The sequence below is a fragment of the Monodelphis domestica genome, chromosome 4 (assembly GCF_027887165.1).
Source record: "Monodelphis domestica isolate mMonDom1 chromosome 4, mMonDom1.pri, whole genome shotgun sequence".
Lineage (NCBI taxonomy): Eukaryota > Metazoa > Chordata > Mammalia > Didelphimorphia > Didelphidae > Monodelphis > Monodelphis domestica.
The window spans coordinates 183,131,810-183,157,956 of NC_077230.1; the positions used below are offsets into that span (position 1 = coordinate 183,131,810).

Below are 26,147 nucleotides of genomic sequence, written 5' to 3' on the forward strand. Positions count from 1 at the left end.
TAAACAGGCAAACTAGTACATTGTTAGTGGAACTGTGAACTGATCCAGTCATTTTGGAGAACAATCTGGAATTATGTTAAAAGAGTTATATTATAAAACTATGCATCCCTAAGGTGATCAAAGAAAAAGGAAAAGAAAATATATGTTCTAAAATATTTATGACAGCTTTGTGATAGCAAAGAACTGGAAAATGATGAAATGTCCATTATGACTAAACAAGCTGTATGTTTATAATGGAATACTATTGTCATAAGAAATGACAAACAAGATGATCACAAAAAAAACCTGGAAAGACTTATATGAAGTGACACAGAGTAAGGAGGGCACAACCAGGCAAATGTTGTATATAGTAAAAATAATAATATATGATGATCAACTGTGAATGACTTAACTGTCAACAAGGCAAGCAACCAGGACAACTCTAAATGACTCATGATGAAAAAGTCTATCCACTGCCATAGAAGGAACAGATGAAATCTGAATGCAAATTGAAGCATATCATCCCATCCTTCACTTGATTTGCTCCATGAATTTTTCTCTAGTATAAGCAATGTGTTTTGTTTCACAACATGATGAAGAGGGAAATATGTATCATATAATAATATTGTATAATCTATATCATATTTCTTGTCTTTTGAGGGGAGTGAGAAGAGGGGAACAGGGAAGGAAAAAGAATGAGACAGATTTTGGGGCATAGCTACTGTGAGAATTTGTTTCTCTTGAATAAGCATATGTATTATAATGTATTACATTTTTATTTATTACATATTTATAACAAATAATATGCATTATAATATTGTTATATTGCATATTATGTTATATTTTAAAAAATAGTAACTCAAAAACCCCCCAAGTTTTATGAACATGATTATGTATCCATAGGACTTCCTGGAGAGAGAGAGAGAGAGAGAGAGAGAGAGAGAGAGAGAGAGAGAGAGAGAGAGAGAGAGAGAATAAAATCAAGTGTATTGTTTTAATGACTCTACCCAGAGTTTGTGTATGGGAGTAACATTCTTTATAAGAATTTTTTTTAAAGAAAAGAAATTCCAGTGCCACTTCCTTTTTTCATCACCTTTAGTTGTTAGTGCTCACTCCTTTCCTGCAAGCCCCAAATGATTTTGTATTTCCTTAGTTTATGCTTTATATCTACCTCTTTATTACAATGCTGTTTCCCCAAAGTAGAATGAAGGCGGAGGGTATTTTTGTCTGTTGCCCCAGGTCCTAGCACAGTGTCTTGCCACTGGTGTCTATGAAATGCTCGTTTTAATGAATTCAAGGAACTGAATGAATGAAACCATATTGAGTGGAACCAATTAGTGATGCCTGGTGGAGTGGGACTAGATGGTGAAGCAGAGGTCAGGAGTCCCTTGGTGGGAAACAAGTGGGAAATGTGTGAGAACCACTTTTCATGCTCTGACTTCTGCACAGAATCTGGCACCAAATACATGTTGTCACATTGTTGGGTTCTTTGACTTGTTAAGAATTTTCTCTCTGATGTGGTGCAGACATTAAGGAGGTGGTTAAGTATGGGCACACCACCTAATCAGTGCCTGTTTGGGGCAGCTAGGTTGCTCAGTGACTAGAGAGCTAGTCCTGGCAGTCAGGAGTACTGGGTTCAAATTTGACCTTGGACACTTCCTAGCTGTGTGACCCTGGGAAAGTCGCTTAACCCCCATTGCCCAGCTCTTACTGGTCTTCTGCCTTGAAACTATACTTAAGACAGAAAGTTTGAGGGTTATAAAACAAATGGGGTTGTAATATTGTCATACAAAGGAGTCTGTTAGTTGCATGAGAACAATGTATTTGCACGGACAGAGAGGAGGTTAAGAGGAATCAAGGAGCTAGAAGCTTGATATAAACCTTGATTGACTGATTGAAGCTTGATTTATGCCTTGGGGCACTGGCCAAACCACAATGGGTTTTTAATGACTTTGCAGTGGGGATTGGGTAAAACCCCCAAAATCCAGGTGATCCCTGAAGCCAGCTCAAACTAGCTCCAGCCCATTGTTAAATTTTCAACAATATTATTTATACCTAAAAAAATAGCAAATACTTTAAACTCAGACCTAATGTATTGTTTTGTGAACTGCTTAGACTTAAGTTAGTGATAGAGGAAATATTAATAATATAGAGTAAACAAATATTTGTCAAATGTAGGGTGAACTAGTTATTATTTACTAGCATATCATTGGCTTATGCCATCATAGTAAAATCATATCCTTGAAGGCAGTGTTGTGTAGTATTACTATTTACTTTACAGGTAGGTGGTGCCATAGAGCATAGAGCACTGCTCTGTATCAGGAAGTCCTGAGTTCAAATCTAGTCTCAGACTCTCACTAAACCTCTGTCTCAATTCTGTCATTTATAAAACAAATAATAATAACATTTACATTCCATGTTTGTAAGGATGAAATGAGGTAATATTTATAAAGTGCTTTGTAAATCTTAAGTTGCCATATCAATTTTGTGGTTGTTGAGTTATTTTTCAATTGTGTTCAATTCTTTGTTACCCCATTTTGAGGTTTTCTTGGCAAAGATACTGGAATGGTTTGCCATTTCCTTCTCCAGCTCATTTTACAGAGGAGGAACTGAGGCAAACAGGGTGAAGTGACTTGCCCAGGGTCACAGAGCTAGTGAGTGTCTGAGGCTGGATATGAACTCATGAAGATGAATCTTCTTGACTCCAAGCCCAGCACTCCATCCGCTGTTCCACCTCTCCCCCTCTAGAAAAGGAGATGGGCAAAGCCAGAACTGAGTAGACTCATGTCCTTGTGCCTATATTGTCAGAAATGCTCTCAGGATATCTTGAGGCTAAAGCCCACATGATCTAATCTATAAGATACAATCCAATAGTAAACCCATAGAGGTAGACAAAGCAGCCGGACCTGCAATTAGAAATGAGGTGACATTTTTTGAGCAAACAGAAAAAAGAAGGGCTAGTATTTCACACCATAGATGAACTTTAAGCTGGAAGAAAGCAGTATTTTTTTTTGTCATTTTAAAACACAAAGGACTATTATATACATATATTGATGACCAGAAATCACATAGCCCATCTATCCCCAACCCTTTCAAGGGACCAGCCTGTTTTCTCATACTTTTATTAAGGGAGAGCAAATCATTTCCATTGATATGGGGAATTAGGAATTGTTTGATGGTGGTGGCAAATTCTGTCTTCCATCATGTTATGAGAGCAATTGATGAGTGATGCACCACTAGAAAGATTACCTATTCATAAAGTATGTCCCCCTTTATAGAAGCCCATTCAAATTTGAGGTTCTCGTGTGCAGGATTTTCTCATTCTTTTTCCATCTTCCAAATCTGTTCAGTCTTCCATACTGTTTTATTAGCTAGCTCCTCCAGACCTTCTCTCTCGCTTCCTCCCTTCCCTGCCCCCCCCCCCCAAGAACTTGCTAGACTGCTGTGGAATTTCTTTGAGAATAGTTAGTGTTTGAAAGCATTTTGTTACCCTCTATGTAGAGTCTCCTCTGCAGTGCTGGCTTAGCATCTTTACAAGCAACCTTCTCTGCCTCTATCCCTCATCCAAACCCAGCCCCACCTTCCCTTCCATGGCCAGCACGAAGCAATTGGATCATCCCGAATTTCAGTGTACTGGGCTTGGGGCCCTCATTAGGTGCCTTCCTTCCTTCCCCAGCTTTGCTAGTTATGGTCACTTAGCCCTTCCAAGCAGAAGGGAATGCTATGATTTCTTTTGTGCTTTATTTAAATGAGTGTGAATTTTAGGTAGGATAGATAAGGATGACTAATGCTTGTCACCCACAAGAGCACATGTGACAACACAATGTTGAGACCTCAGGACTTCCTCTTTTCCACACGCTCCATCCCCTGGATGCAAGAGCTGCTTGGGCTGGTTGCTCTTGTCCAGTCCCTACAGAGTTGGACACCATAGATCCACATGGAAAAGAACAATAAAACCATGGAAACTCAATGCTTTGAAATGATAATGATTCAGCCTGGACCCCCAAAAAGAACAAGGAGAAGTCACTTTTGTACAGAAGTAGGGGATTATAATTATAGAACATTGCATAATGTCAGTTTTTTGGGAATATGTTGATTAGTCTTGCTGAATGTTTTCTTCCCTTCTTTTACTTGCTTTGTTTTAAGGTGGGCTCTTTTGGAGGGAGTGGAAATGGATAAAAAACATAAGAGATCAAAAATGTATTTTTAAAAGATTTATTTGGAGGCATGAAGCTAAGTCTCATTTACTGGAATACTGTCCCTATTACTTAAGTCCCTTCAGTGTATAAGGAAGAAGCCGAGAAGCCATTTTTAGTCAGAATCCTGGAACCCAAGATCTTTTACTGTGAAGGAAGGGCAGATCTTTGCTCAAGACTCTGTGATTCCTTTATTCAGAGATTATTATTGGGTTAGGACCACAAGGTGAGTGAAAGGTTATCACTAGCAAACAGAAACTATTGTTCCACTTGTCACAGCACCTCATTTATTTAAAACTAATGCTCGAATGTGGGCAAGTCATCTTCCCTTGGAGAGCCAGAAGCACACACCCATAATAACCAGTGGGTGCCCAGACCTGAACTGGAAGGAAGGAAGTCATCAAAAGGTTTTTGCTGCTTTTTAACAAAACGATACTCTTCTCCCAACACCCATGGCACAGACCATACTTATCATTTCTCAAGGTGAGGTAGATGACAGGCATTTCTTATTAATAGACTAGATAGAGTGTGTCAGAACTGGGAGCTAACGGGATGCAGCAGCAATGAGCAAGCCTCAGCTGGCCCTCAGCCAGAGCTGGAATTGGCTGCATCTGCTTCTGGGGCTAAATCCATGATGGAGAGACCAGACTCATCATGGTGGCTGTTGCACTGATTGGGATTCACTGGTCTTCTAGGGAGTTCTAACCTTCAGCTGAACAGGGATAGGGAGGAGCGCAAAGGTAGTGCTTGCTGTGGGATTCTGGAGAGATGGTGTACAGAATCATTTTGCTCTATATCTCTGGAATATGGCAAAGTGGGGTACCAGAGCTACCATCAGTGTACCCTTCACCCCCATCATGCCAATGCCCTGAACAAAACCTCCTTTTACCCTTTGTTATTTAGGACTTTGCTCTTGGTGATCAGAGTTAGGGACAGTATTATTTCTTATAATTCATCATAGTCTTGGAGGTGGGGGAAGTTCCCCAAACAGATTTTTTTCCAATGTTTTTTCTCAGTGTATAACTATTTGAGGTTCTCAGTGGGAAAACATACTGTGGAAGAAGCCTTGTTTTTTCCCCTTGCTGTTCTCCCTGCACCAGGATGATGATAATAACTGCAGTGCCATCTTTGACCATGAAGCCCAATGATATGTGTTCCTTCCACAAATCATTATCAAATGCCTCCATTGTGCAAGGGCTATGTAAGGTTTTATTACACTCTGTTGGTTCTGTCATCTCATAGATGTGGATAGTCCTGCCAGTAATATTAATTTTGATCTAATGTTTGCATCCCCAAAACCTACCCAGTATAATTCCCAGCATATATTAGATGTTCAATAAATTTTTTTAAACCCTACTTTTCCATCTTAGAATCAATACTGTGCATTGGTTCCAAGACGAAGAGTAATAAGGGTGAGGCAGTGAATGTTAAGTGAATTGCCCAGGGTCACACAGCAGGAAGTATCTGATACCAGATTTGAACCCAGGACTACCCCATCTTCAGGCCTGACTCTCAATCCACTGATCCACCCAACTGCTCCCTTAATAAATGTTTGAATGAGCACATGAATAAATGCAGTTTATAACCCATCCATTCCCTTTTATCTTGTAACCACTGTATTCTCCTGTAAAGTCTCCAAAGACAGTTCACTCAACCTTCTTTCTGTCTTTCTTGACCTTGTGTGAGTAGCAGTGAAGCAAATTGGTTGTCCATTGATTGTCCCCTGTTTTCTTTTCCAGGCATATACCTCTTTAAAAATATCTTTGCTACTTCTCTTGGGTGATTCTTGGCTAGTAATGGGCGGTACTCTACCCAGGACTACTGTGTACTTTTCTGTTGTCCTTTTAGTAACTCTCAACTTCAATTCTTTGGTGATGACATATTCTATGATCCAATGAGAGTGGTCTTTTTGCTCTTCTTGGCACACAACACTGCATCTTATGACCTTCTGCTTTTAACTGGCTATCATCCTTACCTGGCATGCTCTCTTTCCTCTTCTTGCTTTCTTGAAGACTCAGCTCAAATCCTATTATCTGTAAGAAGTATCAAGGCTTCAATTCTTTCCCAGTAGCTTCTTTTACCCCCATATTCAATTACTACTCATTTATGTTTGCTATTATTTCCATTTATACTGTATATATTTTGCATATACAATTTTTGGTGTATCCATCCTTCCATTAGAATGTGAGCACCTTGAGGGCAGAGGCCCTGTTTTTGCCTTGCTTTGCATACCTAGGGCTTAGTCTTGTGTCTGTTGCATAGCAAATGTTGATGATTACTGATTGGCTGACAAATTCACATAGCATCACTTGGAGAACATTAGTCTTAACAATATGATTCTTTGTTTCAGGGAGAAGATTAGGTAAGACACAAAAGTAAATAAGACCAAGGCACTGTCCATAGGGTATCTATGTGGTGCAGTGGACAGAGCTGGACCTGCAGTCAGGATTTGAACCTGAGTTCAAATCTGTCCTCAGATACTTACTAGCTGGTGACCCTAGGAAAGTCACTTAACTCTGTTTGCCTTAGTTTTCTCATATATCAAATGAACAGGAAATGGCAAATCACTGCAGTATTTTTGCCAAGAAAACCCCAAATGGGGTCATGAAGAATCTGACATTGAACAAGACAAAATTCCTGGCCCTGACCCTGGTCCATATTTTGCTTTTTCCTAGTTGTGTTATCCTAGGGAATTAACTGGCTTCTATGCTGTTCATCTCTTTCTTATATAAAATGGAGATAACGATCATTTAACTATCTACTTCACAGAGTCTTTATGAGAATAAAATGAGTTAATAGATATGTGTCTTTCATAACCTTAAGTCAATAAATCAACAATCACTGTTAAGCACCCATTTTGTGCCTATTATCATAATAGACGCTGGGGATACAAAGATAAAAAAAATATAGTAGATGTTAAGGAGCTTAAATTCTCTCAAGGAAGGAAACATACACAAATAGAAGTCCATAGCAATAAATACAAGGTTGTTTGGGAGACAGGAGAGAAGTTAGCAGTTGGAGGGATCCAGAAGGGCTTCACTAAAGAACCTATTTGTACAAAAATATTTATAGTAGCTCTTTTTGTGGTGGCAAAGATTTAGAAATTGAGGGAATGTCCATCAACTGGGGAATGGCTAAACAAGTAGTACATAATAGTAATAGAATGCTATTGTGCTATAAGAAAATATGAGCAGGATGTTTTTGGAAAAATCTGAAAAGACATATGAACCAATGCAAAGTGAAGTGGGCACAAACAGAACAACATTGCAAACAGTTGACAACAATATTTTTGGTGCACAACTGTGAATGACCCAATTATTCTCAGCAATGCAATGATCTAAGACACCTAAGACCCTAGAGACTGATGATGAAAAATACCATCTGTCCTCCAAGAAAGAAACAATGGAGTCTGATGGAAGACTGAAACATACTATATTTCACTTTTTTCCTCTATCTTTCCTTCTCACTCCTTCTTTCTTTGTTGTTGTTTGTTGTTGTTGTTGTTGTTATTGTTGTTGTTGTTGTTGTTCTTCTTCTTCTTCTTCTTCTTCTCATGTAACTGGGGGGAAGCAAAATGTTATTCTTTTAAAAAATAAAAAGAAAGGTTTCACTTAAGAGTTGGTGGTACCTGAATTGACTTTGAAAGATACTAGGGAACCTAAGAGGAAGAGGTCAGGAAGAATGCATTCCAGGCAGAGAGACAAAAGCAGAGACAGGAGATGGAGTCTTGTGTGTTAGGAACAAAAGGAAGACCAAGTTAGTGGGACTACTGAATGAATGAAGAGTAGACAAGTTTGGAAAGGTAGGTTGGAGCCAGGTATTGAAGGGCTTTGAATGCCAGACAGAGATATTTAGATTTGATTTCAGAAATTATTAAGAGCTATTAGAGTCTATGGAGCAGAGGCATGATTTGGCTATATTTCTGTGTTGGGAATATCCCTTGGGCAGCTGAACAGAATATGAATTACATATGGGGAGAGATTTGAAGTGGAGAGACCAAGGAAAAGGTTAATATGGTAATTCAGGTTTGAGATGATGAGGCTCTATATAGGGAGTTTGGATCACAAATCTTTATTCTAGGAAGGGGTTCATAAGTTTCACTAGACTGCCAAAGGGGGTTGTCCATGACACAACAAATGTTAGGAACCCCTAAATTGGACCTAGTTCATAGGTGCTGGGTATCATGTGTTATTGTCCTGATAGTTTTACTAATCCAGGGCTCCTTTGCAGAAGAGTAGTAGAATAATAGCTCCTATTTATAAAAGTTTAAGTATCTCCTCTATTATATCTCATTTGGTCCTCACAATAGCCCTGTGAAGTAAGTGCATCCCCATTTTATTGATAAGGCAACTGAGGCTGAGAAGTGTTAAGTGACTCACCAAGAGTCACATAGCTAATAAGTGTGCCAGAAGTGAGAATGTATACCTGGGTCTTCCTGAGTTGAAGTTCAGAACTAATCATACTGCCATGTTGCCCCCTATCCTCCCCCCCCAGGTTTTAAGGGCTTCAGTACACATCTGTTGTTCAGTTTCCTGTGCCTTTCTTTTTGGAGAAGGATTGTTTTCCTCCATGAGGCTGAAGTACAAGCAATTTAAAGAAATTGCTTCACAAAAATAAAAGTTGTGAGTGAAGCTGGACTGTTGGCAGGAGGGCTGGGGTTCTGTGCCAGGGGTTATGTTTCTGAGGTAGGCCTCGGAGAAACCTGGGAGCCAACAAAAAACTCAGTGTTTACTCAGAGGTTTCCTCACGGAGCCCACAGGAGGAAGCAGCTTTTGTAAGGAAAAGGAAAAATGTTGGTCAGACTAGGTAAGATGCGCTCAGCAGAGCCAAATACTGTGAGCCCTAGCTTCCGCCTGCTGAATGACTGGGGTACCAGAGTGAAGGAAATACTGAAGTCGTTGGTGGCACCTTTTATTTGGAGGCAGGCTGTTGTAATGGAAAGATCCTAGAAAATGGAAAGGGCCTACATGTATGAAAATATTTATCACAGCTCTTTTTGTGGAGACAAATAATTAGAAATTGAAGGATGTCCATCTACCAGGGAATGGCTAAACAAGTGATGGTATATGACTTTGATGGAATACTATTGTGCTCTAAGAAATGAAGATGGAGATGGTTTCAAAAAAACCTGGAAAGACTTGTATGAATTGACACAAAGTGAAATGGGGAGAATCAGGAGGACATTGTATCCAGTAACAGCAATATTTTAAAGATAATCAGCTATGAAACCCTTGGTTACTCTGATCAACCAAAGTTCCAAAGGATTTGGGATGAAATGTAATTTACCTCCAGATAGAGGATTGTGGACTGAGAGTGGAGATTGAATCATTTTTTCCCTCTATTTTTTTCAGAATATTGCTAATGTGGAAATTTGTTTTTATTACTTTGTATTTGTAATGTTTTTTTTTTTAATTTTGTGCCTTCTCTATGGGTTAAGGGTAGAGAATCTGGAATAGAAAATTAAAAAGAAAAAGATTATTAGACTTGGCATCAGAAGATTTTAGTTCATCTCTCAGCTGGCTTGATCACAGGTGAATGACTTTATGAGTCTTGGCTTCCTTGTCTGTAAAATGCAGATAATCACATTTTTATTTCTTATCTCACAAAGGTGTGACTGAGTTTTAAATCTTAAAGCACAATAGAAATGCAAGCTGTTGTTATAAGTTCAGGTACATTGAGTAGCTTAAAGCATTTTAGAAACATTGGCTATAGGTCTCACTATTTTCTCCAAGTAATGTATATTTTAAACTTTTATTTATTTAGTTATTTTTTTTCCAATTACATATAGAAATGATTACTAAGAATTGTTTTTTTTTGACATTTTGTGATCCAGATTCTCTCCTTCCCTCCTTTCTCTACTCCTTCCTTTAGATGGTAAATAATCTAATGTAGGTTATACAAGGGCTTCCATGAAATATATCTTTCCATATTCCTTGTATCATGAAAGAAGATACACATTGCACATGACTTGTATGTTTTTAGAGATGTGTTAACTCTTTTTTTCTTTTTCATGAAGTTCCTTTCTTATGCTTCCTTGTGATATGGAAATGATCCTGAGTTCTCTAAGGCTTTGCTGACTGAACCCAACCTCTGGTAAGTTCCACCTAGCTGCAAAAGCTTTGAGTATGGTTTTGGTAACATGATTTTGTTTCCTGAGGACTAGTTTAGCTTTTCATTGGTAGGCTGACCCCTGGGTGATGGATTCACTGGCCATGGCAATATATGAAAAAGAAAAAGATCAAAATGTCTACAAGCATTAACTCACTGTTGGTATTCAAAATGTGTGAGATCCTCATCAGGCAACCAGCAAATTCAAACTCTATTGGAGGAACTAAGTTAAAGTTCACATGGATATTCTTCCCATGAATGAAACCTTAAATCATAAGAAGTTACAACTGATTGGTGGAGTAACTTTACTCATATACTTGAGGGCAACAACAACAACAAAAAAAAACATTGCTTCATGTGATATTAAATAATAGCAATCATAACAATAAAAACAATGTAGTATTGATTCAGTACTTTAGAATTTGCTAAAGCACATTACAAAGAAATGTCATTTATCATTATTATTGTTATTATTAAATCCCGTGTAGCAAAAGTTCTACAAATAGCTTGAAAAGATTCAAGCCAATTCATCCAGTATTTTAATATTTAGTGACTTCAAGAAAAAATGGACAGGCTAGACTAGGGAAATATACACATATAAGTATGTATATATAATGCTATATTGGTAGCTTTAATATAGCACTTTAAAGTTTACAAAGAACTTTGTAAATATTGTCTCATTTGATCCTCAAAAATACCCTAGATAAGTAGGTGGTATTATTAATCCCATTTTTACAAGCAAGGAAACTGAGGCTGATAGGTTAAGTTATTTGCATAGGGTCAAACATCTAGTAAGTCTCTGGGACCAGATTTGAACTTAATTATTCCTGAATCCAAGTCCAGTATTCTATCCACCATACTATCCTAAAGTAGTAGAAAAAATATAACTTGGGAATAAGAAATCAAAGAAGTCAAAGGCTTATAGATTCCATAGAAGCATCAGACCTGTGGGTCATGAATAGAGTTTTTTAAAAAAGAATCAGAAAGTGATATACCTGGCAAGGACTGAACAATGAAAAATTGAAATTGATTCTACTCTAATAGCAAACCATTGTTTACTGAAATGGAAGTCTTTTTAGAATCAGCTGTCTATGTACAGGCAGATTATTGATTACTTAGATCAAAGGTGAAAACGAACATAAAAACAGAAGAATAAAGATGAGAAGACATTGTGTGCTATGACAGCAGCTCTGACCTGACTTGTTTAAACACTAAAAAAGGCAGATAATTAAAAGTAACACTACACATTTTGATCATTTTGTTTCTTATATAAATTTAACTGATATAAAAGTCTCCTTATGGAAAAAGAGTTCAGAATCACTTTAACAAATACTTGACCTTGCCAAGTTATGAGATGGTATCCAAAGGTAAAAATAAGTGTTGGCAGACAAGGGCAACACCATTTCAGAACATACTTTTATTTGCAAAATGTGATAGAGGGGTGTAAAAAAATGGCAAACTGCAAAAACTAATACAGGCAATGGATTTGATTATTGATTATAAACTGATTTAGATACTCTGCTTGTTGTACTTACAGCAAGCAAGTATCTTCAGTTTAAGTGAAGTGAAGCTCATAGATGAACTTCTCGATAAAAAGGATTTCTAACTCTAAGGGATTCTAACTCTACCCAAATAAATCTTCTTGGTTCTGCAAGGAACCACTTCTCCTGTGTCCATAGACTACACTAATCCTTCCTAATCTGACTAACCCAAATTTTCCCTATTCTACAATAAACGAATATTCTTATTCTTATAATTCTTAACTTTGTCTTGAAGTTATAAAAATAACAAAGGCTAGCTGGTTGGGTCTCAACAAGAATCAAGTTAGGACTCTGAGTGTTAGCAGACTCAGAGTCCAAACCAAAGACCAGGTCTTTCCTTGGTCTTCTGAGAGTTAAACAATCTATAAAAAAGTAATAGATAGTCAATAGTGTTTCCCAAGTTGGAAAAAGAAAACACCAAGTTCTTTCAGTTCTTTTCCTCCTTTCTTTCTACCTCAGACAATGAGAGAGAAGAAGAAGAAGAAGAAGAAGAAGAAGAAGAAGAAGAAGAAGAAGAAGAAGAAGAAGAAGAAGAAGAAGAAGAAGAAGAAGAAGAAGAAGAAGAAGAAGAAAAGAAAAGAAAAGAAAAGAAAAGAAAAGAAAAGAAAAGAAAAGAAAAGAAAAGAAAAAGAAAGAAGAAAGAAGAAAGAAGGAGGAGGAGGAAGAAGAGGAGAAGGAAGAGGAGGAGGGAGAAGGAGAAGGGGAAGGGGAAGAGGAAGAGGAAGAAGGAGAAGGAGAAGGGAAAGAGGAAGAGGAAGAGGAAGAGGAAGAAGATCCAACTAGATTTACATGGAAGAAATATTGCTGTAGGTAAAGAAAATTTAAAAATAATTCAGGTATTGATTTTTAAGATTATTAAAAGAGGGAAGGTTTCAAATGATGGGAAAAAAATCACAGATTAATGATATACTTCATGGAATTAGTGATCTCATCAATGTATATATTCTTTCCTCTTGTACAGATTGCAACCCTGGCAATTTTCTCTTTTTATGCTATTTTTATCCATGTTATCCATAATCCTCAACAGAAAAATTACCTAATGTTCTGGAAAGCCTTCTTCTAGGTCTTTTTTACATGTCATGGATACCACTGCTGCATATGAGCTGTCTAAATGTAATCTCTCATTCTTGCTACATAATTAACTTACTATTCCAACCATGTATCTTTTTTTGTGGGGGAGGGACATAGCCTATTTCACTCGTTGGCATCAGACTGGACATCAACACTGGAAATATGCTGTAGTCCCCTTATTTCCCATCATCTTTCTATGTCCCTCTGGGTCACCTATAACATTTATCCAGAAACTATTGTGTTCTAAAATTTGCAACCCTAGACAGAGACAGAGAAAGGAGAGAGAGGAGAGAGGTAGAGAGAGGGAAGAGAGGAGAGAGGGAGGGAGAGAGAAGAGGGAGGGAGAGAGAGAGAGAAGTAGGAAAAGGAGGAGGAGGAAGTTTCAAGAATCATTCTTATAATTATGAGAAGCATGGTGCAATTTCCCTATGCTATCAAAAGTACTCTCATTATCCTAACCAATTCTGGATCCAATCTGCTGTCTTCCTTCAGTGTCTAAGATAAATGAATTAATATTCTAACTCAATGGAAGGACAGTCAAGTGGTCATAGTTTGGATAAGTATTTTGTAACCATTTAGTTTTTCTTGTATGGAATTTCTAAGCCTGTGACTTTTGAGCAATCATGGAAAGCCTCATAACATTCTGAGGTTTGACATTATCAGCTCCTGAGAGGAGGATTTATAGGAACTTACCATCTCTTTATAATCCCTTTTTCAATTTGATCTTGGGCAGGACATCTCCCATGGTAGGAAGGAACATCTTTGGCAAACTTACATCTCCTATCATATTCCTTGCTTGTCATTAATAAATTATAGGGTTGTTGAATAGAAGTAACTCTGTGGTCACATTCATCAAGGAATTTAGTACGATCTTGACAGAGATGCCAGTCCTGACAAAGACAGGTCTATACAGAAGACCACATTTTCCCAGTAACACAACTGACTGAGAGGTGCACAGAACATAAGAGTTCATTGGGTTTATAGTTTTTTAAAATTATAAACAAATATTTGACTTGGTAGGAAAAAAAAGTTTTTTTCAAGGCTCTTCTTCAATAAAGTATCCCACACACATTAAGATCAAATAAACATTGTTACTAGGTGGGACTTTTTAATTGATCCTTTGATTATCAGTATCAAATGAGGCAAAAAAATGGGTACAAAGTTGTTTGAGTCATGGAAAGTATCCCATACAAAATCCCAGTGGGATAAAGAGTTCCCATTCTCTAGATCATCCAGTTTGCAAATGAGATTGTAGTGATTGCATTAAATTCTACAGGACTTTTCAGTGAGATCCATAGTCACTCAAAAAAGGCTGGCTTACTGATCCAAAATTCAGTGAAGAATGAATATTGTTCATCTTATGACATGCAGTTGGATGGAAATCCATTGAGTAAATTCATTGGCATATATATCTCAGACAGGCACTGCAAATAGACAAAGAATGGCCCCAGAACTGAATAAGAGGGGGAAAGTGTAGAGGATTGCATTTGGGAAATTGCATAGTACTTTCAATAATCCTAAAATGCTTCTTGCTGCCAATGTCTGTCTTTTTTTAAACACTAATATTTTCTTACTGATGCTATATAGCTCTGAGTCATGGAACACCATGACCTTCAAAGAACAAAAATGGTAGGGGACCCAAATAATAATGGAAAGACTCAGAGTAGATAGAAATGAGTTTTAGGATATTTCCAATGTTGATTTGCATGGGAAAAGTGATATAAAAGATATCATCTTCTATCTTGTTTTTCACTTTGCCCTAGCATAGTTTACTACAGTTTATTTAGTGCCCTAGCATAGTTACTTGGATATAGATAATGCTAATAAGTAACAATACCACCACCAACAATAATAAAAAGCATTTATCTAGTGCCTATTTTGTGCTGGGCACAAGTAAGTGCTTTACAAATGTTAGGGGCAGCTCGGTGGTACAATGGACAAAGTTCTGATCCTGGAATCAGAAAAAACCCAATTTCACAAATTTGCCTTCAGGCTCTCAGCAACTTGAGATCTCAGGCAAATCATCTCAACCCTGAGCAAGTCAGGTATGTAAAATTGAGATTTGAACTCTGGACTTCAATCCCTACAAGCCCTTGCTCCATTTCCCCAAAATGCTTTGTAATCTCACGGAATTCTGAGGTGGGTGAGATCGAGAAGGTATTTAAGCTGATTACAAAGGCTTTTGAGCTCTCTCTTTTTGGACTTCCATTTTGGGGCAGAAGTGGCTCTTTCCATAATGTAGGTGAGGTCTTGTCTAGGCCTCTGGCCTAGGCACATGTTTTTTCTTACTTGTATATTCTTAAATTCTCAACCTTTAATAAACCTCATGAAATATTATACTCCTTGCAGAGAGAAACTAATTTCTACCTGCCTCAGTCTCCCCTAAATTTTAACTGTTACAGGTAACATCTTCCTGCCTCAGTGTCCTCAATGTAAAATGGGAATAATAATAGCACCTTCCTTGCAGGTTTTTTAAAGAGGATCAAATAAGATAATATTTGTAAAGCACTTAGCACAGAGCCTGTCACATAATGGGCACTATTAAAAAAAAAAAACCTTATTCACTTCCCTTTCCCCCTATTATCTCAGAGGTTAAGCGAATTGCCCAAGGTCTTATAGCTACTAAATTTGGGAGGCCAGGTCTTTCTAATTCAAAACTCAGTGCTCTAATCACTCTGCTGTGCCACTGACTCATAAATAATGAACTGAATCCATGACAAAAATGACCAATAAAAGAGATGAATCAAGCAGCAAGAGCAAAGAACAGATGAGTGGCCTGAGTGTGGCACTGTTCTATTCTTAGTCTGGACCCAGTGATTTCATTGGTTCAGGGAACCTTCTGAGAAGCAACTTTATTTCCAAATGATCTAAAACTTCTATAATCCTAGAGAGTTACCTAGAGGTGGTGAGGAGAGTTACTCCTCTACGGTCACTTAGGCAGGATGCGTTAGAGGAAGAACTCAAACTCAGCCTTCCTGACTCTGAAATCACTTCTTTATCTTGATTGTTATAATGATGTCTCTGTGATGATCACTTTGCTATCCACAAGTTATTAAAAGATCCAGTGAAAAACAACCAGAGTGTTGATAGATACCTGGGAGAGAATGCATTGACAAAAAGACTGAGTTTGTCTGCCCTGCTGGAAAGCATGACTATATGGAAAGTATCTGATAAGATTGGGGTTTCATCCAAGTATTAGCATAAACATTAACTCTTTTTAAAATCCTTACCTTCTGTCTTAGAATCAATATTATGTATTGGTTCCTAGCAGAAGAATGATAAGGGTAGGCAATGAAGATTATATGACTTGCTCAGGGTCACACAGTTAGGAAGTCTGAATCCAGACTTGAACCCAAGACCTCCTCTCAATCCACTGAGCCACCTAGCCATCTCCAAAGTATTAACTCTTTAAGGAAACCAGGGCTGGTTAATTTCTTTAATTAAAATTGATTTATTAATTTTAGTTATAAAAATTTTTGAATCACTTTAAAGATTCTTTAACCCCACTATATGAAATTCATCATGTCAGACAATAGGGACAAGACAGACAAAACATGGAAATAATCCCTTCCTTCAAGGAACTTAAAATTTAATAGAAGGTTCAGGTAACCCAAGTCTCAAAGTCCACTGCTATGGGGTCTAGACTGAGATGGTGAGAGTTGAAGAGTGTTCTTGAATCTCTTCAGGTTCTCCAGTTGCTTCTAGCTTCCAGTTTTTTTTTTAATTTTATTTGGTCATTTCCAAACATTATTCATTGGTAGCTTCCAGTTTTGAGAGGAAAAGATGGACAATACCAACCATACTCTGGAAAGAAGCTAACATGAGAGGAACTGGCAGTCTTTAGTCATGTCCTTAAGCCCAGTATTCTATATTGGAGAGAGGAGAGAGGGGAATTTCCCCTTGGGGAGATCTGGAATTCTCTGTCTCTCTGTCTCTCTGTCTCTCTGTCTCTCTGTCTCTGTCTCTCTCTGTCTCTCTCTCTCTCTCTCTCTCTCTCTCTCTCTCTCTCTCTCTCTCTCTCTCTCTCTCTCTCTCTCTTCCTATACATACCTTTTCTGATTTTTGTTTTGCTATTGACTTGGATAAATGTTTTTTTTTAATTCATTGGAGGAATCAATCAATGAGCAGTCTATAAATGCTTACTATGTGCCAGGTCCTAGGATAAGTACCAGGGATATAAAAAACAAACAAACAAACAAAAACTAGTCCCTCCCCTCAAAGAGGTCATTCTAATGGGAGAATAAGATAAATATAGAAAGAAATGTTATAATGTGAGGGGTGCATAGGAGGAATTCAAAGAGGTATGAGAAATTTGAGAAAAGGGAGATCATTTGCAGATGCTCAAAAAGTTTCATAAAGGATGTGGCATTTGATCTGGTCAATTATTTTATTAATTAAACAATGGCTATATAAAGTGTTTTGTTAACCTCCACTTACTATTTAATTGTATTTATTAGTTCTATAGTTCCCAACCTCCAACCAAACCTGTTCCTTCCCCTGACTTTCCAATTTCTGCTGAAGGTTTCATCATTCTTCTAGTCATTTAGGCTTAAAACCAGTCATCTTTGAATTTCACCTCTTCCTAACACCCATCAGCTAATAAGTTGTCAAATTTTGTCAATTATATTTCAGCAATATTTCTAAAATTTTGATACTGCTCCTTCCTTTCTACCCCAACTGCTACCACCCTTGATAACTCCTTATTGAGATGTGGAGTATTGTAATAGCCACCAAAGTTTGCCACTCATCCCCATGTTCATATACATAAGCAAATTTTATAGGTTCTCTCTGTGGAATGTCTTGCCTAGGACAATAAGGCATTTTTTATTTATGTGATTTTTCCTGGGTGAGTATCACTTTTGAATGATTAGGAAAGAAGGAAAAAATGAAGGAAGGATTTATTAAATATTTAGTAATAGGCACTGTGCTCTGAGCTTTTACAAATATAATCTCAGTTGATCTTCAAAACAACATTGGGAGATAGGTGCTATTATTACCTCATTTTACATTTGAGAAAACTGAAGCAGACAGATGTTAAGTGACTTGCCCAGGGTCACATAGCTATTAAGTACCTGAGGCCATTCATTTGAACTCAGGTTTCCCTGACAGCTAGGTAATAGAGTGGATAGAGAGCTAGACCTGAAGTCAGGAAGACATGAGTTCAAACATGACCTCAGACACTTTCTAGCTATGTGACTCAGAGCAAGACCCTTAGCGCTGTCCCAAATCCTCATCTATAAAATGAGCTGGAGAAAGAAATGGGAAATCACTTGCAAGAAAACCTCAAATGGGGTCAAGGAGTTGGACATGACTGAAAAAGATAACAACAACCTCAAATAGGGTCACAAAGAGTTGCAAATGACTGAACAACAACAACTTCCTGACTCTAGTCTCAGAACTCTCATCTCTGCAGTGATTTGGTACTTGGTGAAATCAGTACCACGTCATTTGCAAACAGGACCACCTGGAGTACTTTGCTGCCTAGAGGAAATTTCTTTTTAGTTTGGAATCTGCTGGCAAACATCTAGAATGAGTACACAACTCCCTGTTTTATGCCTTGCTTGATATTAATAATCAGAGGGCCATAAACAAAGTTATCTGTTTGGACAGATGTTACAAATAGCAGGTGCTCCAACTCTTGTTATCACCTTTTGTAGATGAGGAAGTTAAGGTTCTGAGAAGTTGGTCAGCTAAATAGGAAAGATTAGAGGCAGATCTCTCCCCTGTTGTGTCTTCCCACTGCACCAAAATGATGAATTCCATTTGGGACATATTGCAGTTGAGTTGAGTGTAGGATGCACAAGTGAAGACATAGAGCAGGCCACTGAAAATGTTGAACTGAAGCTTGGCATGTGGAGAGGCCTAGGAGTCTTTTGCCTAGAGGTGATAATTAAAGTCAAAGGAATAGAAAAGAGCATTTAGGGAGAGAGGAAAGAAAGAAGAGAAGAGATCCAAGGACAGAGCATTAGAGGATCCCTGTAGATAAGAGGAAGGAAGCAAAGACAGGAGGTTTCAAAAAGGCAATGATTGGAGAATGAGGAGGATGTGCCTTGGATCAGAACCCAAGGGAAGAGATAGTATTAATAGCTTACATTTAGGCAGGCAGTTGTGGCTTGATAAATGTTTGATGAGTTTAATTTTGTCATCAATGTCATATGCTGCAGTGAAGTCCAGAAGAATGACTTTTAAAAAATCGAATGTAATGGACTTCTTTCCTTGCAGCAATGCAATGATCCAGGACAATTCTGAGGGATTTATGAGAAAGAATGTCATCCACATCCAGAGAAAGAACTGTGGGAGTAGAAACAGAGAAGAAAAACAACTGCTTGAACACATGAGTCAATGGGGATATGATTGGGGATGTAGACTCTAAATGATCACCCTGGGCCAATACTAATAACATGGAAATAGGTCTTGATCACTGACACATATAAAACCCAGTGGAGTTGTTCATTGGCTACAGAAGGGGAGAGGGAGGAGGGGGAGAAAAGAACATGTATGAATCATGTAACCATGGAAAAATGTTCTAAATCAAATAAATAAATAAATAAAAATGAAATGAAATGAAATTAAAAAAAAAGAGTGGCTTAAAAAAAGAGCAATTGTAATTTAGCCCAAAGAGATCACTGGTGAGTTCTGGGAGAGAAACTTCTGAAGAGAGGTGGGGATGAATGCTGAGGAGTGAGTGGGTGGTCACCAAGAAGAGGCTGTAAATATAGACTGCTAGCTAGTTCTTGAGGTTTGGCAGTGAAAGGAAGGAGAGGGAGAGAGATAAACAATAAATTGAGTGGGCAGTAGAGTCAGGGGAAGGTTTTCCAAGCACATTTGTAGGCAGTAGGGTAAGGACTGGGAGAAGCAATGAGTGTTCATTCTACAATTTACACGTGCAAAACAGCCATGTCCCTGCTTCTGTGGAGGACTTAAACTGTTGCTGAACAGGGAAGCAGGTGGCCAGAGGCCACAAGTGGACTGGGCTGGGCTGGGTTGGGCTGGGTTGGGTTGGGCTGGGTTGGGCTGGGACCAGCAAGGCTGGGCTGAGCATTTGGTGGTTCTCCAAGACAGCTTCAATCCTGTTGTCAAACAGATGGCTCTGGGACTTCTAGTAATTCGTGTCTCTACCCTAGACCTTTTGATTCATGCCTATAAGCCAGAAAACCCCCTCTTCAGTGATTTCCTTTGGGGGCAGGATAACATGATCTGGTCTGTCTCTCCTTTCACCTCCTACTTATGTGACCTGCAGACACTGGCTTGCTTAGAATTTGTGGCCAGATGCTAGATTATCTCTTTGTAAAAATTCTTCTCCTAATTAATTGATCGAGAGTGTTGATAAGAAAGTCGGGTTTGGGGATGGGCTCATAGTACGAAAATTTAAGAAAGTGAAACTGATTCTTTTGTTACTCTGGCAGGGAATTTGCAAGTGGAAATGGGGTAGGGGTGAGAAAAGTATCATTGCATCCAACAGAGAAAATGTTTCCAAGCCATTCTGGGAAATGTGAACCATGTGGAAATATTTAGACACCTCTATTATGTAAGCCCCTGTAGGGCACCTTATGATGTTTGCAAGTATACAGTTAATTGAGGAAATTATTTGCCACAATAATCTGTCAGACAGAGGCTTGTGCTAAAATAATTCAGTAAGCATTTCCTAAACACCTACTGTGTGCATAGCAAGTTCTTTGTCAGGGTTGATAAATATCTGGCCCACAGAAGCCAAGAACTCAGTGCAGGAGATGGAATTGGAATTTCATTTATTTAGCCAGCTCTTCCTAGATGTCAACACATTCACACTGTTCAGCTGCTCTGAAATAGCCCGCCTCAATAGTATGTAATGTGTGATTTGGCGTATGTAATGCATATTCATATGTATACACACTGTGTAGATGTAGGTGTTTGTGAATACATACATATGTGTGTGTGTTCATAAAAAGAGAAAGAAGAATTGGGAAGAGAGGAAAAGAGAGATGAAAAGAGAGGGAGAGAAGGTGAGATAGACACAGAAAGAGAGAGGAAGAGAGACAGGGAGAGTGGGGAGAGAAAGAGAGACAGAAACAGAGACAAAGAGAGAAAGAAAGAGAAGAAGAGAGAGACAGAGAGAATGAGAGAGGGGGGAAGAGAGACAGAGAGAGAGGAAGAGAGAAACAGAGAGTGGAAGAGAACAAAGAGAGGGAGATAGAATGAGAGAAAGAGAGAAAGATAGAGGGAGAGTCAGAGACAGAGAATGAGAGAGAGGGAATTAGATAAATAGAGAGAGAGAGAGAGAGAGAGAGAGAGAGAGAGAGAGAGAGAGAGAGAGAGAGAGAGAGAGAGAGAAGGAGGGAGATCCATGCCCCTGTAATTTCATTGGTATGGGGAGCTTCCAATGAAAAAATTCTTTCTACAAATGATTATTGGCAACTATTTTGCAATTTACAGTCTTAGAGTTGCCATATGTTGAGTGACTTGTATCGAGCCAGAAAAGATATCATGTCAGAGGTGGAACCATTGTGCTATGTGGCCTCATATACACACTCAAATATTCACACATATATGGCACATGATAATATGTAGAATATACATACAAGGCACAGAGATGTTATATTTCTTATATGTCTACATTTTATGTATGCCATGCATGTATTAACATGTTTACATATGTTTTGTATTTGTATACACACTAATGTGGAAGTTGTTAATGTCTACATGTATGAAACACTGACATTTTATATGTGTTTACATATAAATGTTTATTTCTGTTACATATGCTCACTTAAATATCTCTATTTCTATTTCCTCCAGCTATATTAGTATATCAATATTCTATCTGGTGATGCTTAGATTGTCACACGTTCCTGATAGAGCATTGTAAGGATCAAGTGAGTTATAATATATGCCACGAATTCTGTAAACCTTTGCTGTTGTTGAATTGAGTCAGTTGTTTGACTCTTTATGTCTCCATTTGGGGTTTTCTTGGCAAAGATATTGGAGTGGTTTGCCATGCCCTTCTCTAGCTCATTTGACAGATGAGGAAACTGAGGCAAATAGGGTTAAGTGAATTGCCCAGAGTCATACAGCTAGTTAGTGTCTGTGGCTAGATTTGAACTAGGTCTTTCTATATCTAGAGCTAGTGCTCTAGCCACTGTATTATCTATTATATAGATGGCAAATATTAACTAAAGTTTTGAGAGGCTCACTAGAAGATTGTTCACTAGGAATTTTTTTTTTTAGTTATAATGCTTATCATCACTTAAGTTACAAAGGGGTTGCCAACTGTGTCAGTGTATAGTCCCACTCATACCCCCAATGGGTTTGGGATAGTGAATTATTGAGGGTCAGTTCTGCAGGGATATGTGTGGCATACTTGGGTAAAGATGTGACTGAAGAGCTAAGGGAACTGTGAGCCTGCTGTTTAAGTGAAAAAGGGACATCTTCATATTTAGAGATATTGCTGAAGGAAATAAAGAGGGGGTTTTCTTGCAGCTGGCCACACCCGGGGAAGCTAGCCCACAATATGTCCCTTCACTTCTAGGGTCTAAAACTCTATGGACTGCTTAGAATGGAGTCTTCCATGGTGAAATTATTTGTCTCCTAAAGAGCTCACTTACTCTTGTGTATTCATTTATCTAATCCATGTTTCTGATTTCTTGCTACCGATTACTTTGATAAAGAGGTTTATTAGCCATCTGTGGTTTTCTTTTGTGTGATTAGTGTTTGGTTAGAGGTAAGCTGGTGAACATAAGTTCTGTTATAGTCCCTTAAAAGTGACCAGGAAAGTGCCTTCTATTCAAAATTTCTATTTAAAAAAAAAAAAAGAATCACACACTGAAAATGCAAATATTTGAAGTTTGCCAGGTAGATGTAATTCTAGCCCAGTATTCCTCTTAGGGAAAGGTGATTAAGTGAACCATCTTCCTGTTCCCCACAATGGCAGAAATCTCAATCTCCCTTGGAAACTGGGTTGGCCAGATGCCAGATCAGATATCTATCGAGTCATGTCATTTGTGGTGTAGCCATTTTATATTAGAATGAAGTATTTACACATTTATATTACAAGTGAAAAGAACATCAACATTGATTAAACCATAGATCTTTGGAAGTATACTGGTTTTATATATATAATTGACATGCATTTTTTAAAGTACCTGCAATGTACCAGGCTCTGTGCTAAATGCTCTACAAGTATTATCTAACTTTATTATTTAATCATTATAACAACTTTAGGAAGTAACTGCTATTATTAACCATATTTTATAGATGAGGAAATCTCCTCCCTAGTGCAGGAATACTAAGTATTTAGAAATTTCCCAGTAGAAGTCATCTTGATGACTGTAATCATCTCTGTCCTGATTTTTCTTTTGAAACCATATTTCAAAAGACATAGTTTTACCAGTATTAATTCTAGTTCCATTGAGATAGATATAAATAACCATATGTTTTGTGCTTCTTGTAGCTGAAGAAATGTATTACTTTGTGGCCAACTCTCCAGTGACCCTCTTAAAACTTAAGCTAATAATATTTGATAGACATACTACTCTAAAGTTGACAAATTTTTTGAATATATTATCTAATTTGATCTTCATCTCATCAGGTAAGATATTATTTCACTATTTTACAGTTAGAAAACTGAGGGTCAGAAAGGTTTGAATGATTTGTCTTAGTGTCTTAGGTAAGTTTGAACTCAGGTCCCTGATTCCAAGTCTAGTGCTCAATATTCTATTTGACACTGCTACTCAAAGTCTTCCCACCTTAATAAGTTCTTCCAGAACTCCTGTTTCATTTACACAGCTTAGGGGAGTGCAGAATCATATTCATAACAACATGAACAACTAATAAATATATTTAATCCTTAAAATGTTTGCCTGAAATCATGTACTTAGGTGGCGCAGTGGATAGAGTGCCAGGCCTGGGGGTCAGAGAGCCTCTTCTTCCTGAGTTTAAATCCAGTCTCAGATACTTAGTAGCTGTGTCTTTGGGCAAGTCACTGAACTCTGTTTTCCTCAGTTTCCTCATCTATAAAATGAGCTGGAGAAGGAAATGGCAAATCACTCCAGGATCTTTATCAAGAAAACCCCAAATGGGGTCACAAAGAGTTGGACACAACTGAAAAATGACTGAACAACAAAATAATCATGACTACACGTTTTGTGTAAATTGATTGAGCAATCTCATTGCTCAACTGTCCTTATGTCCTTCCAAATAATTTTCCTTTCTTTTTCTCTCCTCTACTTCTTAACCCAACAACAATTAGTGAAGTTGAAGAAGAGTAATATTAATATTTATGGAAATAAGGAGAGTTGCCTTTCTTCACTCCTTATTATGAAAATGGAGAGCATCTTAGAGTATGAGGTGTTCAAATTATCTTTCTATTAACTTTTAGTCTACCTCCTATGCAGAGTATATTATGAAGTGTTCATGGAATTCAAGGAGAGAGAGTGAAAAAAAGAAGGGAGAAGAGAATACTTGGGGGAAATTTCTTGGTATTAGGAGGAAGTAGAAGTATGGTGTGCTAGGGTGAAAATGACTCTTCAAGTAATGTAGTCCACCTCTCTTTTGTATAGGTGAGGAAACTGAGACCAGAGGAGGTTAAATTATCCAAAGTCATGTGACTAATAAAATAGAGTTGAGATTCTAATGCAAATTCTTTGATGCAAATTAAGTATCCTTTCCATTACATGCCATGGTTTCTTGCCTTGGACCCTTCATCCTTCCCTCACCATTCTTCTCTTTCCCTCTCCCTCCCTTCCTCCCTCCCTCCCTCCCTTCCTTCCTTCCTTCCTTCCTTCCTTCCTTCCTTCCTTCCTTCCTTCCTTCCTTCCTTCCTTCCTTCCTTCCTTCCTTCCTTCCTTCCTTCCTTCCTTCCTTCCTTCCTTCCTTCCTTCCTTCCTTCCTTCCTTCCTTCTTTCCTTCCTTCCTTCCTGCTTTCCTTCCTTTTTCTCTCTTTCGCTCTTCCTCTTCTCAGAGGATTTAAGGACTGTATCTTTGGAAGGAGTATTTGTGGTTATGAACAAAACAACACTGCAAAAAAAAAAATAGTCGTGTGGGATGAGGGAAAATTAAAAGGTGGGAAGGAAGTTTCTTCAGCAGCAGTGATTCCTCCTCTTCTTGTGTACCATACTCCAGCTTGCCTGACTTCCTTTGGTTATGGCCAAAGCAGATGCTCAAAGATTGGGACCCAAAGAAAGCTTTCTGAAATGTACAGTTGGAGAGGCCCCAAAGTCCAAGGACACAAAGATATGCATGGCTGAGGGCTGTCACATTCTTGAAATTTTAGTAAGCCATTCCTCACAGCAGATGGAGAACTTGATTTTCAGGCTGTCTGGGTACATCCCCGACAGGTAGTGACCTTCAGGGGCAAACTTTGATTTACTAACCCTGTACACTACAGAGAAAGAAAAAGTGGATAAAATGATGCCCTGTATAATGATAAATAGCCACATGACTTTGGTATACTTATATTTATTAAAATTTGCTATTATTTAGCTTTTGGCTCTTGTATGACTCAAAATGTTTTCCCTGAATTATTTCATTTGTTAGTCTTCATAACTTAGCAGCATGGTCAGAGAAGAAGGAAAAACTAATTATTCTAATTTTTTGAGATGGGTAAATTGAGGCACTCTGAAACTCAGTGGCATGGGAATTTATTTTTCTTGTTTATTGAGGTAGTGCAAAGCTCATTATGGTAGTGGTGCCTTATCACTTCTCAGAACCCTCTTGGTATTTAAACCATTTTTACTCAAACAATGTCCTTTCCTTCAGTAATTCAGTGTCCCTGAAAGAAGTGGACCTTTCAGGATGCAAGGTGAACATGTTTCTAGGGTATTATACCAGTGATGGTGTAGAAGTAAGGAAGAATTGTAATATTTTTTATATACTATCAAAAATATAAAATTCTAGACTTTCAGATTTTGGGTAGATAGTTACTATTGGTTTATACATTCCTTATTACATGCAGAAGCTTCAAGAAGTCTTGGACTAGAGAGAATACAATAAGTAAATACAGTAATCTTCCCCTCCATCTCAACTCCTGAAGACAGACCAATAGGCCATGTGACTTTAAAGCTACCCTTCTAGTTTTATGCCACTATTTTGAGTAGCTGACATATGCTTAGGAAATTTATGAAAGACCAGAAATAGGTCTGCTTCAAAAAAAATTTGGAACCTGCAGACTGGTTACTTTAATTTGTAAAAGTGGGGAACATCTTTTCCTTCTATTTTAATGCTACCCTTTCTATAGTTTTTTGTTTTTTGTTTTTTGTTTTTTACTTTTTAAACATTA

At 37.9% G+C, this 26,147-nt stretch overlaps 1 long non-coding RNA gene across 1 annotated transcript in view; it reads left to right on the forward strand.

Annotated features, from left to right (window-relative positions):
* LOC103098921 (uncharacterized) overlaps positions 1-26,147 on the forward strand; it is a 165,132-nt gene that overhangs the window by 107,024 nt on the left and 31,961 nt on the right. The window contains exons 2-3 of the long non-coding RNA XR_008911231.1: positions 10,192-10,268; positions 12,284-12,634. This is a non-coding gene — a long non-coding RNA (uncharacterized LOC103098921). The remainder of the gene's footprint in view (positions 1-10,191; positions 10,269-12,283; positions 12,635-26,147) is intronic.